The sequence below is a fragment of the Gnatocerus cornutus genome, chromosome 8 (assembly GCF_029298725.1).
Source record: "Gnatocerus cornutus isolate USDA-ARS CGAHR chromosome 8, icGnaCorn1.1, whole genome shotgun sequence".
Taxonomy (NCBI): domain Eukaryota; kingdom Metazoa; phylum Arthropoda; class Insecta; order Coleoptera; family Tenebrionidae; genus Gnatocerus; species Gnatocerus cornutus.
This window is the reverse complement of record NC_142240.1, coordinates 9,357,268-9,372,504: the sequence shown is the minus strand read 5'-3', so window position 1 is coordinate 9,372,504 and position 15,237 is coordinate 9,357,268. Positions and strand designations below refer to the sequence as shown.

At 36.4% G+C, this 15,237-nt stretch overlaps 1 protein-coding gene and 1 pseudogene across 4 annotated transcripts in view; one reads left to right on the top strand and one right to left on the bottom strand.

Moving 5' to 3' along the window:
- Positions 1 to 15,237, bottom strand: part of Dop2R (dopamine D2-like receptor) — an 89,526-nt gene that overhangs the window by 18,587 nt on the left and 55,702 nt on the right. The window lies entirely within an intron of this gene.
- LOC148169557 (transient receptor potential channel pyrexia-like) lies at positions 5,434 to 8,247 on the top strand (annotated as a pseudogene). The gene is made up of 8 exons (XR_015770560.1): positions 5,434 to 5,481; positions 5,528 to 6,137; positions 6,449 to 6,562; positions 6,610 to 6,809; positions 7,101 to 7,224; positions 7,319 to 7,458; positions 7,507 to 7,975; positions 8,134 to 8,247. The product of XR_015770560.1 is annotated as a transient receptor potential channel pyrexia-like (transcript).

Genomic DNA, 15,237 nt, shown 5'->3' with positions numbered 1-15,237 from the left:
GCTGCAAGCGCATACTTTTATTTCTATCTAAAATGTCTAGTTTTCCAGTGGATATTAAAAATGAACTGGTATTATGAGAATTTTTAAGTTCTTGAAAAGATAAAAAATGTGAAAACTGGATTGCAACCGCCAATGAAGCTTTAATTCTATTTCGTTTCATAAAAACGTGGAAATGTGGCCGGAATTTTAATTTGGTAATTGTAAAATGCTGGTTGGTCATCATCAAATTCCACATTTCCGTGTTGCTACAAATTTTGTAAATGGAAACTTAATTGTATCGACTACAAATGTAGCTATTATAACCTTATAAAACAGAGTAAAATTACAAAGAACATTAAATTGCTTATTAACATTTATATGACTATCAACATTAATAGACAGAACTATATTGAACAAAATTGGCAATTCAAACGCAACAAGGTCTTCTATAGTTAACCGAAAACTAGTTCGGGTTCTTTTATCATTCGATTGTGATGTTAAAGCGGATAAGCCACAATCAATAGTTGTTATTCCCATGCAATTAGAGAGATTTTTTGTGGCTCTCCTAAAATGCCCGTGGCTATGACTGGTCTGGGATCTGACTTTTTCAAGATTCACAAAAACTAGGAAACCCACTCGATTATTTTTAAGTTCCTTAAATTTGTCTTAACCTGAAAATAATGGCATCCCCGTCTATTGTGGAAAAGTTGGAAAGATTTAGTACATATAAGGAAAAAAAAGTAACTGAAAAGCCGTAAATCAGTTTGATTTACTACAAGCTTGAGTATTATCGTTTAATAATGGATCAAGATATTTTTTTAACTTTATTGGGAGCGGCCAGGATTGAGATTAGATGTTGATTAAATCTAAAATAGGTCAATTGCTTCGAAAGCATATTAAACAGATTCCTCGGTTGAACTATCAAATTTAACAGTGGCGTATTGTGAAGGTATTAACGGTAAGATTTAAATAATGATCGTCGTCTCTCTGCAACTATTAATTATTGCACAATCCAGGGAATCCCGGCAATTATGTTGCAGCAACGTATAATTAAGGAAGACGTCACAATATAATTTCAAGCTGCAATGCTTTTGAAGTTAAGATCCGGGAGCCCGAAGGAACATCAACAGCAAACCCGAATTTTGATAATGAAGGCAATTACGTTCTCGTACTCATAATAAAATCGATGATGTGTCGTGCTAAAAGAGAATCCCAGCTGGTTTAATATGAAAAAAGCTTAATTTGGCGTAATACACGAATCAGCTGAAGCTCTAAAAGTTTTACGAGGGATTTGAAATTTGCATTAAAAGTGTGTCGAAAGATAAGAGCGTACTGTTTTAATTAGCCCCGAATAAAAATTGTTTTATCGCCGAGAAAGATTTGAAAATTCGAGTGTTGTCTTACCTCGGAAAATAAACAATTAATCCTTGAAAGTTTTTCAGTGAAATTAATCCCAATTTCAGAGGATTTTCGTCGACCTTTTGTGAGTCGTTCTCGAGTACCAGTCTAAGATCTTATTTCAGTAACAATGCGGGCATCAACAATTGAAGCCCAGGGGTAATCGCAGTTAACAATGACGTCTATCTGGAGTGCATCAATGGCCCGAGGACCAGAGGAGAACTATATAGTGCTAGGCAACGTCAGACCTTGATAGCGCCTTTGTAAAATTAACTATTTACCTAAATCTGGCTATTGCTTGCCTTTATAGCTCCACTAATGCTCGGAAGGATTAAATTTCAGCCACGTAAATACATGTCCCGGGAGAAACTATCTCGATAAAAAATCCTAGTTTGTCGTTCGAGGACACGCAACTTTGAGGTTGGCTTAATGTATTGCCAACATAAAACAACCCTTTTAGGACGCGAATCAAACTTGTCGCCGACTCTATAATATTTAATTGATTGTAACTTGGGTCCGGCTTTGCATCAACAATTTGCAATTTGCACTGAACACAAATCCGCATTCTCGGGAAAGCTATTTATATAAATATTTAAATAAACTTTGATTTCGAGGGTCCGAAATGGCCGACATAAACTTTCCCGCTATTTGCATATAAACTGCTCTTCACGAGACTAACCTCCTGCAGATAATTCCAACACACATATTTCTCCAACACCGCAAAAAATTCGAGAAAATCCTTATTCATCAAATATCCAAAACGCCAATATTCCCATCATTCCCAATTGACAGTGAAATGTAAACATTTTTCAACAATTACTCGACTTGACAGCTCCTTTCGATTTCTTTTTTTTCGCAGTGGAAATCCTTCGCGGCAAAATAATTTTCCTTCTATTCCGACATTTTCTTTATCGAAGATGGAAAGCTCGCCTCGATCGCAGCGATTCCATATTTTTCATTCCTCACTTGAATTTTATACGACGTTTTATCTCGGATGGCAAATGGCCGGTGTTAACCCTTTGCCGATACAGTCATGAGCTATGGTTCTGCAGTATCCATGAAAATTTTCAACGCCTTGCGGATGATTGATGACGTCACGAGGGCGAGCTCAGCTGAGTGTAATATATTAGTGCTTCGTCGCAGTTAACCTTGATTCTGGTTGATGTCGTCCCGGGGGATGAAAAACCGCCCCACCCGTCCATTTTCGAGAGAGGATCAAACGTCCCTTTTATTTTCCAGTGAGAGGCTGCCATAACTCATATCTTCTTCGACTTTAGGGCAATATCGCGGCCTGGGTCGCATTTATTCATCACCTACACATGAACGGGTTTCTATAGTTAACTTCGGGGAGAAGAGCGTGTCCTCAAACACAACATTGAGCCTAGGCGCTTCGAGCCACCCTAAAAATTGTTATTTAAAGTCGTGCTGGTTTTGAAATTACTTTTTGCGTTTATTTTAATAAATCGTAATTGGATTAAAAAAATTAATTCTCTGGAGAAGTCTCCGTTTTTGCTGAAGAGAGAATATCAACAAATTCACTTAGTTCTTAGAGTCACTAATTTAATTAAAGTTGTAATAGATAAATTGCGAAAAAGTTTTTCATAACGGCAAACGTTTCTTAAGCTCAGCTACAGACTTCTCATTATTTCTAAAAGCCGTCGCGACTCTCATAACGTAAAAGGCGAGCACATTTTTTAAACTTACTATTGATTCACTTCGAAAATATTAAATTGCGACCTTGAAAGTTGAATTAAGTTTCCTCATAATTCTGAAGACTCCCAAGGGTTTGTAACAGCCTGTATAAACACAATCGGAATGATTTTACTTGGAGGTGAAGAAAGTGTGAGCTTACGCGTCTCCAAACTTCCGCAAGTTTGATTTGGATGAATCAGAATTAACACGAGTTCTAAAATCTCTTAATCCCTCTCCGTTTTAATACAATAGTTGAGTTTACCTGCTTATAAACTGAAATTGTGAAATTGAAAAGGTGATGATATAAGAGCGAGATGAGTTTTTCCTCAATTCATTTATCAAAATTACGTTTATCGCGAACGTCAAATGTAGCAAGGGTGCATGTAAATAAGCCGTCAGCTTCGGTGGGAAAATATCAAATGCTAATAAATAAATGGAAAATTGGAGTTATTAGAATGAAAATTGGTGGATGCGCCCGGTCAACCCTTCGTCTAATTAAATGACACACAAGTGAGGAATTTCCCACATAATCGAGCTTGATAAATCAACGGCATCGCTGCACCTTAACATAAAGTAAACGATTTAAAAAGTTTTATTGCGCTTATAAATCAAGATTCGGTTGTCATTGGAGGAGAGAAAGGACGGATGCAATGGAGCAAGAATCGATCTCATCTCGGCCCTTTTATTTCCTATATTGAATTATTGTCGTCCATCAGACGAACCTCCCAGATCGATACTGCAATTATGTTAAAGCCGAGGGAAGAATTCAAATTACTGAAAGTTCAGGCTACAGATAATCCGTTTAAAACGGCGAATGCGGATATGAAATTTTTGATTCTAATCGAGGAATTTGTAAATCAGAGAAATCGAAGTGCAAAATACTGGAGCATTCATGGAAATCCGTTTATTATCTGACAGGCAAAACGCCACATATACACATGGTGGCAATAAATATGAGAGCTCTGGTCAGCAGGAAATTAGCAGAAATCTCAGCGGAAAACAAGCAGGAACTTTCCTGTTCAAATTGCACAATCCATGCTACAAAACATGTCATAATTAATATGTTGGAAATGCGCGCCATCCAAGTTTTTATTCTGCGATTACCCGAACATTTCACGTTGCCCTCAATTAAATATCTGTTTTTTCTTATTTACACTTATTTTTCCGAAAAGCGTGAAAAGAATAATGTAATTCCATTTCTCAAATTATTCATCACCAACCTTTCCACTTTTCCCCATTTTAGATTTCCATATGCAACCTCAAGCATACAACTATGTTTATTTTAACATCGCAGGAATGCTTTTCAATTGAGCAATCTGCATAAATCCATATAGATTCTACACGGTTGCAATTTATTGTCTGATAGAAAACTTTTCCAGGAAGTGGAGGAATTTCATAGATTTTCTCCAAATAATTGCCGTTTCAAATAATTGAACAATTTTTCGCCAACAAAAGCTAAATCATCAAATGTTTTAATTGGTGCTCTGCACACTGCTGACACTAACTGGCAGTTGTTACAATATTTTGCTGATACAATTTATGCCTAAAAATGATTGTGGTGAATTCACCGTAATTTATGTGTGTTAATCTCATTTTGCGGTTGGTTTGAACTAACATAAAATCATAAATATCGTCACCGTGAATTGGTGCGTTGTACAATTATGTTTTTGTGCGGACTAAAATCTGCGGAACATTTTTATTCATTTGCCGTAAGGTATATTATTATATTTATAGCGTGTTGTGAATCCAAAAATGTCTTGTTTTCCTGAAGATCGCTCAAACAAACTTCCGCCGACTCTGTCTCCAACGCAAATTTTTTTTTTAACACATTTCGAAGTATTCACATGTTTTTGTTGTTTTCTTAGCAATAAAAAAATCTGGGCCTTGGGGCTCAATTTTCGATATTATCAATGTTTTCCAATAATTTAAATCAAACAACCCAATCCAATTTTTCCCCATCCAACCTAAACCGAACCGGAAGATTGTTTGTTATCGCATCAAGTAAATCGGTTTAAGACTATAAGCAGCTTTAAATAAGTTGCATGTAATTAATGATGATTTTATCGACAAACTTTGCATACTGTCGCGTTATATTTCAATCTTCTCATTCAATACTTTTCGTTTTAATTCGAGTTCCCATGATTGATCATTTTTCAATATCTGTAAGCTTTGACGAGTTTTTGATCGTTCCACGGTATTTGGATAACTCCATTGAAAGAAGCGGTCCATAAAAATGTAAATAAATGTTTAAAATCCGTCGATAACCTTTTTAACAAGCTTGTATTGGCTATAAGGGAAGCGGTTTGGAGCTGATAAGAGTTTATTAATCTTGAAACGGCGAGTTTGCGGTTAAGACCCGATTCACATTTATTACCTAGTTCCTCGATGTGTGGTGTTCTCATTATGTCCACGGTGAGTACTTTATTGATTGTTAATTTGACATGAATCGTATTCAAAGACTCTTCACGACGCCGTTTCTTCCGGAGACGAAACAGCGGTGCGCTTCTTATTACAGAAGAGTAACGACCATGTGAATCTCAAAGACAGCAATGGATGTACTCCTCTGCTATTGGCTGAATGCATTAAAGATGAGGACAGTTACGAGTCCATCGTAAAAATCCTCATCGACAACGGTGCAGACGTCAATGTTTGTAATAACACGCCGTTGTACAGTGCCGTCTTTTACCAAAAGCAACACTTGGTGCAACTGTTGCTCGCAGCAGGAGCTGATGTCCGTCAGAACAATTTACTGCATATTGCTGTCGAAAAAGGGAGCGAAGGAATATTAGGGCTGTTGCTCCAAGATAAGAGATGCACGCAAGAGGTAATTAATGGACAAGACAGGAATGGTAAAACACCTGCTTTTGTGGCTGCGCAACATGACCGTAAAGGGTGCTTAAAGATGTTAATAGCCAGAGGTGCCGACTTGAGTCGGGCTAATCTCAATAAGGAAACGGTTATGGAGGTTGTGTTTGAAAATATGAGCAGACCCGTGGAGCTGATGATGGACGTGCTTAACTCCTGCGTTGCTGCCGAGAAGATTGACGATAAGAATCGCTATTACATAGGTGAGGGATCCAATTATAAGAGAAGCCTTCGGCAATCACGTCATATTCATAGGTTCGAAAATCGATGTGTACCTGTTTTGTGAAACGCACAAAAGGGATACATTTTCAATAAAATGATTACTTAATTCATAATTGATTTTGATAAGAATCTCCTGTCATTATTATCTCATAAAATATGTAATTTTCCTAACACAGTCGTGGAAACTATTTTCCACTAGCGACTGCGGTAAAACCGCCGCAGAATCGTTCCGCATTGTCTGAAAATTTTTCTCGTCAGCGTATTAATAGAGTTTTCCCGTGTCCACGTCCAGATTTCAGAGTCCTGGCTCCAGAGAAAGGCGCTAGACAAATGGATGTAATTTCCAGCCTGCTTGTAGCTGCCAACGAGGAGGAGAAGACAGAAGTTTTACAACACCCTCTTATTGGTGAGTGAAATCGATGTTATTACGCCATCAAGAGAAATTTTTCGCAGAACTTTACCTGACGCTCAAGTGGTCCAGAGTCTGCTATTTTTTCTATTTGTGGATTGTTGCGTACGTAGTCTTCGTTCTCTCCATGTCAATCTACGTGACTACCTTGACACGTGACAACACATCGGAAGAAGTAGTTCAAGTGTCCAGGTTGATATTGATTCTCAGTGCGGCATGTCTTTTAGCCCACGCTGTCTTGGAGGTAACCCGTATTTATTCTAGAATCCAATTATTTGTTAAATTAGTTTAGATAGTTTAACAGAGAAATAATTTGATCCTTTAAGATGTCAAGCTCCCGGGAGAGAAAAAACAGTCGTGTTTCAAACATAATTTTGCTTTAATCTGAGGCTAAAGCTCTATTATGGATCGATGGATATCCGAATTGTTTGCTTCAGCGCTTTTTATTCTTAATTAATGAACTAGAATTGCGAGCAATTAATTGTCTAAAAAGACCGCTGAGTGTGAGTTTTTGATTTATCGTCGACTGTTGCAGTGCTGTCTGACGCATGGGAACCATTTCCGGAAATACGAAATGTGGCTGAATCTAGCTTGCACAACTCTTGCTTTGATTGTGGCATTTGTACAACATCGTTTCGAAAACAGATCTACTCTGCAGAGTGAGTTTATTATCGCAAAAATTAGCGAACTGACGTTCCAGGGAAATATTTTTTTAATTAGGCTACACTAAATTTCCACTTGCTTTTGTTGCAGACATGCCGCACTGGATCCTGCACATTACCAGCATAGCAGTCTTGCTGTCGTGGACAGAGCTGATGCTGTTAATTGGCAGACTTCCAACCTACGGATATTATGCGCTCATGTTTTCCGCCGTCTTACAGAACGTTATTAGGGTAATGTAAATCGATTAAACCACCAACTGTCTGAGATTCTCCATGCAGGTCTTGATGGCGTTCCTGTGTCTAGTGGTGGGTTTCGCCTTAAGTTTTTCCATCGAGTTTTACAGCTGTGCGGAATTTCGTGACCCATGGCGCGCGCTTGTTAAAACAACGGTGATGATGATGGGGGAGTTCGATTACGGAGATCTCTTTACTAATAAAGGAGAGGCTTCCAGAGTTATTTTTTTAATGTTCATCATTCTGACGAGCATAGTCCTGATGAATCTCATGCTGGGTTTAGCCGTCAGCGATATCCAGTGCTTGCAGATGGTGAGCCACGCTAGGAAGTTGGAAAAGCAGGCTGACTTTTTAAGTCAACTGGAAAAAGTGCTTACCTCGAAAAAGTTTCAAGGAAAATATGTCCCGAAAATTGTAAAGAAACTTCTCAAGAGGAACTGTATTGACACTAGGTACGAATTGGATACATCAGCCAAGTTCAGGCGGTCCAAGAAACTCTCATCCAAGCTTATAGGTAATACGAAGTTCTGCATAAGCTGAGATAAAGCTGCTAAACTACGGAGCTTCACTCTATTTTACTTATCGCCAAGTCGGCTTTAAATATTTTAGGATGCGTTAAACATGAATAATGTTTCTGTTAGCACACTTCTGTAAATAAGCCATTTTTTACAGATGCTCTGGTGGGGATAGCAAAATCTCATAGAGAGAAAAATGATTGCGGTGCTTAAAATTTCATGTGGATTTCCCCGGGCAGTTTGTCCAAATCGGAATGGAATAAAGAATCAGCGAAGCTGTAAATAAGTTAGCAATCATTCAAAAAACGTTTATACATAAAATATTACCAATCAGTTCATTAGTAATAATTTCAATAAATATGGACATGGTATTTGAGTAACAAGTTTTTGTTGTAATTAATGTACTTAATAATTCATTGTAGCTTTATTGTTTGTAGATTTGCTAAAATATTGATAAATCTCGAAGTACCTACCTGTTTATGCTTCGAAAATATTTGCGGAGCTGACCCACTCTTGCCTCTTAAAATTATGACGTACTTGACTGTATGCTTCAAAGTTGTTTAAAAGCACTACAATTGTATTTTAATAAAAGTGTAAATGTTTGTTCCTGTTTGAATGTAAAATTTTAATTCCTCGACACAACAGAAAGCGTAATTACGAGCTAGAAAAGCCGTATCGCCGCTTAAAACTTAAATAAACGAATCCACTGAAACTGTAAATATTGACGCAAATTGTTCTTTGAGCAAACAAATAATGACACAAAGCTCGGACGTTCAAATGTATAATGCATGTACGTAGATCTATATACTATGTGTGTAATGTTGACAGGATTTCCGTTCAGTCGGGATAGTTTCCACATAAAGTGCAATCCAGGATTTGAACTTTGTTTTGAAAGGATATCTGTTGCGGCTTTATGTTGGTCAGTGTTATTAAAATAGATTATAAGAGTGACATTCCTTGTCCTATTCTTGGTTCAATTACTGGAGACCTCGGCGCTTCAATTTTTATTCCCTAAACGCATTTATCCGACTTCTGAGCTTAATTATGTCAAGGTAAAAAGACTTAATTCGGTTTGGGATCGATTCAAGTGCAGAAAAACGCGAAATATCTCAATACCATTGCAGTTTCGAAGCAAACCGGAGCCCGTGGATGTATTTTTATCTAACTGAAACGGTCGATGAATTGAAACATAAAGACTTTATCTGACCCTTTCCGAATTCCCTCAAGAAATGTGTGCTGCTTTTATTTTCCACCATTTCGTATTGAGTTTATTCTTTATATCATTACAATTTTTTCAAACAAGTACGCACTCAATCGTTTTCTTCAGATTCATATGTAAGAATTCGACTCCCGAGAAGTAATTAGTTGTATGTGTAGTCCTAAGTTTGCAAGAGGTTTATGCCTTCCATTATGCAAAGTTGGGCGTGTTTTGATGGATGAGACAAGTTGATGAACTTGCGCCTCAGCAATGTAAATTATTTATCCTTCGGTTTAAAAACTAGGATTCGATCCGAACAATACGTGGCCGCTTTAATTGCATTATCATACATATTACAGGATTATATTTGTAATAAACTGGCCGATGATTCAGGAAACCGAGCTGTCATACTGTCATCCTCTGTTTCTATTAAATCCTAAGATGGTTCACTCGTTTCCAAAGCCGTCACGAGACAACAACTCGACCTGGGAACCCTCTTCCATCTGCTGCAGGACGTATATCACCCGACCGCTTTAATTGAGTTTTAGAGGTTTATCTTATTATAAAAATAGTTGATTGCAACGAATCTGAAAAGTTGACGGTTCTTAAATATTTGGCTCCGGATAAAACGAAAAAAAGCTTAATTACCTACAGCGGAAACAAAATTTTGCGCCACGGACACGGGCTTGGGCTGAGAGCAGGTATGAAATTTGAAGATAGCTGCGAGAATGTCCATTTCTAGCAATATATTGAGGTAATTTTCCCTCCTTTAATGGCATCACTGCTCATTTAAAGTGCAGAATGGTTGAACAAAACGTTATTATGGCCACGTTGTGTTTGTGGAAAATTACCACGTTTTGTTTAGTAAATAGTCGACTAATAGCTTAGTTGGCAATAGTTGTATTGTGGAAATGATTAATAAACTAATGTAATAATAGTAATTCTGCTTTAAAATTAATTTACGATTAATAGTGATTAAAAACTGTTTGATCATAATCATCTCAAAATTAGAACTTTTATCATGTCATGTGTAATAATCTAGTAATTTGCCAACTATTATTAATTTTGAATTCTGTTGATTGTCAGGATTCGAATTCTATTTTAATGTGGCAATAATTAATTAATTTTATGTTTATAAAACATTGCGTCAATAATCATAATTATATTCAAAAATCCCACGAGTTGTTGCATAAAAAAATTAAATTTAAAATCACTGTACAAAATTAAATTCATTTCCGAGGATTTTTTAGGTAATCATTTAACTCTCAAAAAATTACATCGAGTCGAACTTTTTTCCTAAATATTTGTCTTTTCAGCTGCGAAAAAATTATCGCAAAGAACAACACGAAAACATTTTTAAAAGTGTTGACTTTAAAACAGGCTAGATGATTAGATTTGATCAGAACGTAAACAGAATGTGAATAGGCCCAAAGTTTATCTTCCCTTAAATTTTCTAAATATCTCGTTAGTAATTCTGTGGTAGTTGTATCTAATACAATAACAAAGAGTCTTACTTTGCAACAATTCGTAATTACGTTCTCGTCAGTTAAATCTGTTCAACTCATTAAAAGTAGCTTGTACGGCGGTAAACTACCACTATTGAGTAGGTAGAAATTGCTTTTGCTCTATGAATAGTTGGTGTAATGTTATTATTGAACATCGATTAAGACGCCGTACCTACTCATGTTTGCTATACATCTTAATACACCGTTCATCTCCCTAAGGGGCTCTTAGGTAATTAACCCCGACCTGGACTTGGAAACAATAACTCCAACGTGATTCGATCAGAAATTTCGGTTTGTCTCTAATCAATTTCTTTATATATTTTTTCGATCAGTTTCAGCTTAGAACTTGATCTCACAATTCGTTTCAGGGTAAGCCGCTATCGAGTTTGTTCTTTATAGACTTTGGTATAATAAAAGAAAGGACCTGTTACCTGACATCATTAGTGAAAGCATGGAAGTGACAGAATAAATGTGACGGAAATGATTACACAAGTAATTAACCTGTGCGCTCGGAGAGATCACTAAATTTCTTACTGTGTAGTCTCATTATAGCAAAATACCAACAGTTTCTTTGAGTTACATGTAACATCTTCTGGGATAAATTCCCAATTAGCCGTAATGCGAGTTAAGAAATTGTTTCAAAAGATTCCAGCATTTCTCAAACAGTCGTTGGTTTAGAAATATTTATATTTATGCATAAATTTACATTAAATATACTCGTAGATAGACTCACCGTTTTCTATTATCTTTTGCATATATTAAAACTTCCATAAGACTTATTTACACTAACTGAGACGCTTTCAAATCTACGTCCTGAAAGAGGTTTTGTCTCTATGAAAATTAGCCAAGACAGATCTGAATTTTTATACCGACTTTGTTTGAACAACGCGTTCAAGATTAAAAAATGTAAAATTAAGTTCTAACCGGTGGGAGTCCTCCAGTGCCTCCCAGACGTTTTTTATAAAGTTTATACATGAACTACTTTAACATAATTAAGATGTCATTAAAGACCTTTCAGAGTTGGACACACTAAGTGGACGTAATCTCACCATCCCAGATTTAGAATTCTCAGAGTCCAGAGCCGTAGACAAACACTAATCAAGGACTCATTAGCGATTGGATCCCCGTTTATATACCTGAATCGGAGTCGTAAAACACCGTGTCCGGTAATCCCTGAGATAACTGAAAGCTCCTTTAAATTATGTTTACCCGGGACGGTTGGCTAAATCCTTTACAGATAGTGTCCTTAAAACGACGAATCTTGACATTATAATTATGACGACGAAGAGAACGACGCAACTTCCGGAACTGCGGATTAAATAAATATTAGAGCCCTGAGCTTTCCGCCGATAAAAAAACTTTTAATGAAACCAAATAATTAAGTAATTGGCTCTTTCTTAAGCAAGACAAACGGCAGAGATCTGGGAAAATGTGATATTTGTTCGAAACAAATCGAGGGTGTTATTGAATGGGAATGTTTCTTCAAAGCAAACATGTCGGAATATAAATGAGTGAATTTAAGGAAAGGGTGCAGTGATAAATTCAATACCACTGTTATTTATTACGGAGTTTTAAAAACTTTGAGAGCCAAAAGGTGCGAATATCTAAATAAAACAAGTCGTAAATTCTCAACTGGGCTTTAATTACCCTTTCGGAATTTTTATGATAATTTTCCTGCAATTGATTTCAAACGCATCGTTTTAAACTTGATAAAAGGAAGTTTCTGTTGTGTTAGTGAAGTTCCTTCGTGATAAAACTTTGCCTGTTTGAGAAGGGTGAAAATGTACATCGCATCTATAGTCTTGGGTTTCATCTAATGTATAAATTACGTAGTCCTGACCCCCACAATTCTACAACGAACGTATATTAAATCAGTGTTGGAACAAGTAAAACGAAAGGAAATTGAATCTAAACTTTTATCTCAGATACACGAAAAAGATTATAATAACAACCAGTTGAAAGGATACAAAAGAATGTCTTAGTTGTACTAAGATTTCAATGCAAATAAGTTTATTGAATTATGTATAAACCCTTTTCAATGAATGGCAAATAATGGAACAAATGTATTTGCATTTTAAGTCCGAACTACATTATGGCGACGGAAGGACGACCTCAAAGTTGCTTTGTTAAAGAGAGTAAAATGATATATTCTATTGTAATGTTACCTCAAAGCTTCATTGATTGATAACACAATTTTATGTCTGCTTTTTATTGTTATAAACTGCCATCAGATAAGTCAAACGAGTTATCAGCTCAAATTAATGTAGAAAAGTTGAAAATGTGCGTGTTTGATGTGGTTATTTTGTTTTAAGCACCACAGTAAGTATTAATTATTGTTCGGGGTCACAAAGGGATTCTGAAACGTGATACGTAACATTCAGTTGATCAAAATATTCCGATAAAATGTTGCAATAAATTGTTCCTAAATCTACCAAAATTGTGTACATTTAGCAGACTCATAATGTTAGAATTTAGTTTATTATGCAACAGGCCCCAGGTGCAAAAGCAACTTTATTGCACAAAGCCCTGACTTGAAGGTTTTATGGGATTGCACTTTTGCACTTTTAGACACGCGAAGTATTCGTAAATAGCGTGCTGAGAAGATAAAAAGGTTGTCAGGTCAAATTTTTCTTGTCATTCTGATACTATTATAATGGTATTTTAAAACTACTTTTCTTAGGTAACACCCACCACGCAGCGTTTTTTGTAATGTTATGTTTCAAACTTCTGTTTAGATTTTTTTTGCTTAAAATGTCGCCAATGTTCAGAGTGATTCTTTTATGACGGTTGACAAGTGTTAATTTGACATCCCATCACGGTGTATGTAAAATCATATTATTGAATCCGAGTTCCTCGCTCTTTTTTCGCGTTAAATACGCTTTGATTCACTAATGACAAAATTCTGGCACCAAAATCAATACCAAACAGAATTTCCTCAACGCCCAGTACAATTTCCCCGGCGCATCCACCACATTTAACCACGTTATTTAATTTTCAATTTTTGTAGAATCGTGGGGCGCTTAAAAGACTTGACCTTTTCTAGTTTCTCTGTGAAATCCATTCTGAAATCAGTACAAACTTCATTTGCATCATTCTCTTTGCCCACCCTCGTTTTTCCCGAACTATGGCAAGTTCTTGGGTTTCGCAGCTGGTGCTCCGGCAAATTACCGCAGTTATGATGTGACCACAATTATACATTTTCGTGGTGCATGGTAATGTCGTCCATACGCTCCAGAATTGTCGGAGCTGACCGGAACAAACAAGCAATGTTCGGCTTTATTATTAATCGGACAACAAGTGGACGCTGCAAAACAAATATTTACATGAAAAATATTTATCACCTTCCAAACGGTGAACGGTAAATTGCGTGCTGCGGTTTCGAGTTTGTTTTGCACGTGTAAACATCACAAAGAACCTGCGCATCCAGCAGAAAAAACTTTGGGTTTAAATGTATCCGCAAGCTGTACAAATATATTGTAAATCAGTTCGAGGAATATATTTCAGAAAATATCAGATCTGCTTTGCATGGAATCGCTTAATATTGCCACATATGCTGATCGAATTTAAATTTCACGAAACCAACGTTATATTCATACTTCGAAACTGATGTATATTTTTATTCGGGGAAACACGATATACATATAAATGTGGCATTATTAGCGGGGGCTTCCATTTTGATCCCGGAAATCTCGATCACTCATCAATGATGGAATCGAAAAAAATGTACCGCAACGCAACAGTTGTCCTTGTCTGTCTTCAATAATTGGGAAAAAATGGCCAGAAAGAGCTCATCTGCGGAATTTGGTTGTGTGCACTGTTCCAGAAAGTGGTCTTTAGAAGAGACCACTGGTTTAAAAAGAATCGTTTAGTCATTAGAATGCTGGTATTAGCTTTATTGTTACAGTTATTTCTTTCAGCCGGAATTTAATACACAAATTCCTTTCAGTCGCGCACTGTGAAAGGGCCTCTATTAATTACGACAAAATTAAATTTTACCAGAAGATTTATGGCTAAAAATGGCGCTTTCATTGGCTTGAGTGCATCGATGCTAATAAGCCGTAAATTTCCGTTAACAGAAAGTAATAAACGACAAACAAAAAGTGACTTGTTTTCATTAAGAGAGGACAAAGAGACGCCGTGGAAAATTAATATTAGATTAATCCACCCTAAAACTATATTTATTTTTGACCTTTCCAAACTTCTTGCAACAGGTTAAAAAGCTTTCTCGCCACCTACTAAAATTAACTTTTAACAATTATTTTTTCTCAACGTAGCGTTATGCTTAGCATGGATTCAATTTTTCCGGTAATACCTCGCTTATTTACCCAAACTTAAATTATTAATCCTCATTTTACGCAGAATTTCACGTAAAATCCAAATCTTTAAGATCGTCCACAAATAACCGAATAAGAAGCGATTAATCTTTCGAATGGCAATTTTTGTGTTTCAAACTTTCTCTCTGTCTTTGTCATAGTTTTTCTCGCGCTTTGGCTTAGAATTGACTCGATATCCAAAAATAAGTGGTCGTTTTTCGAGAAAAAAAATCCTACTGAAAAAA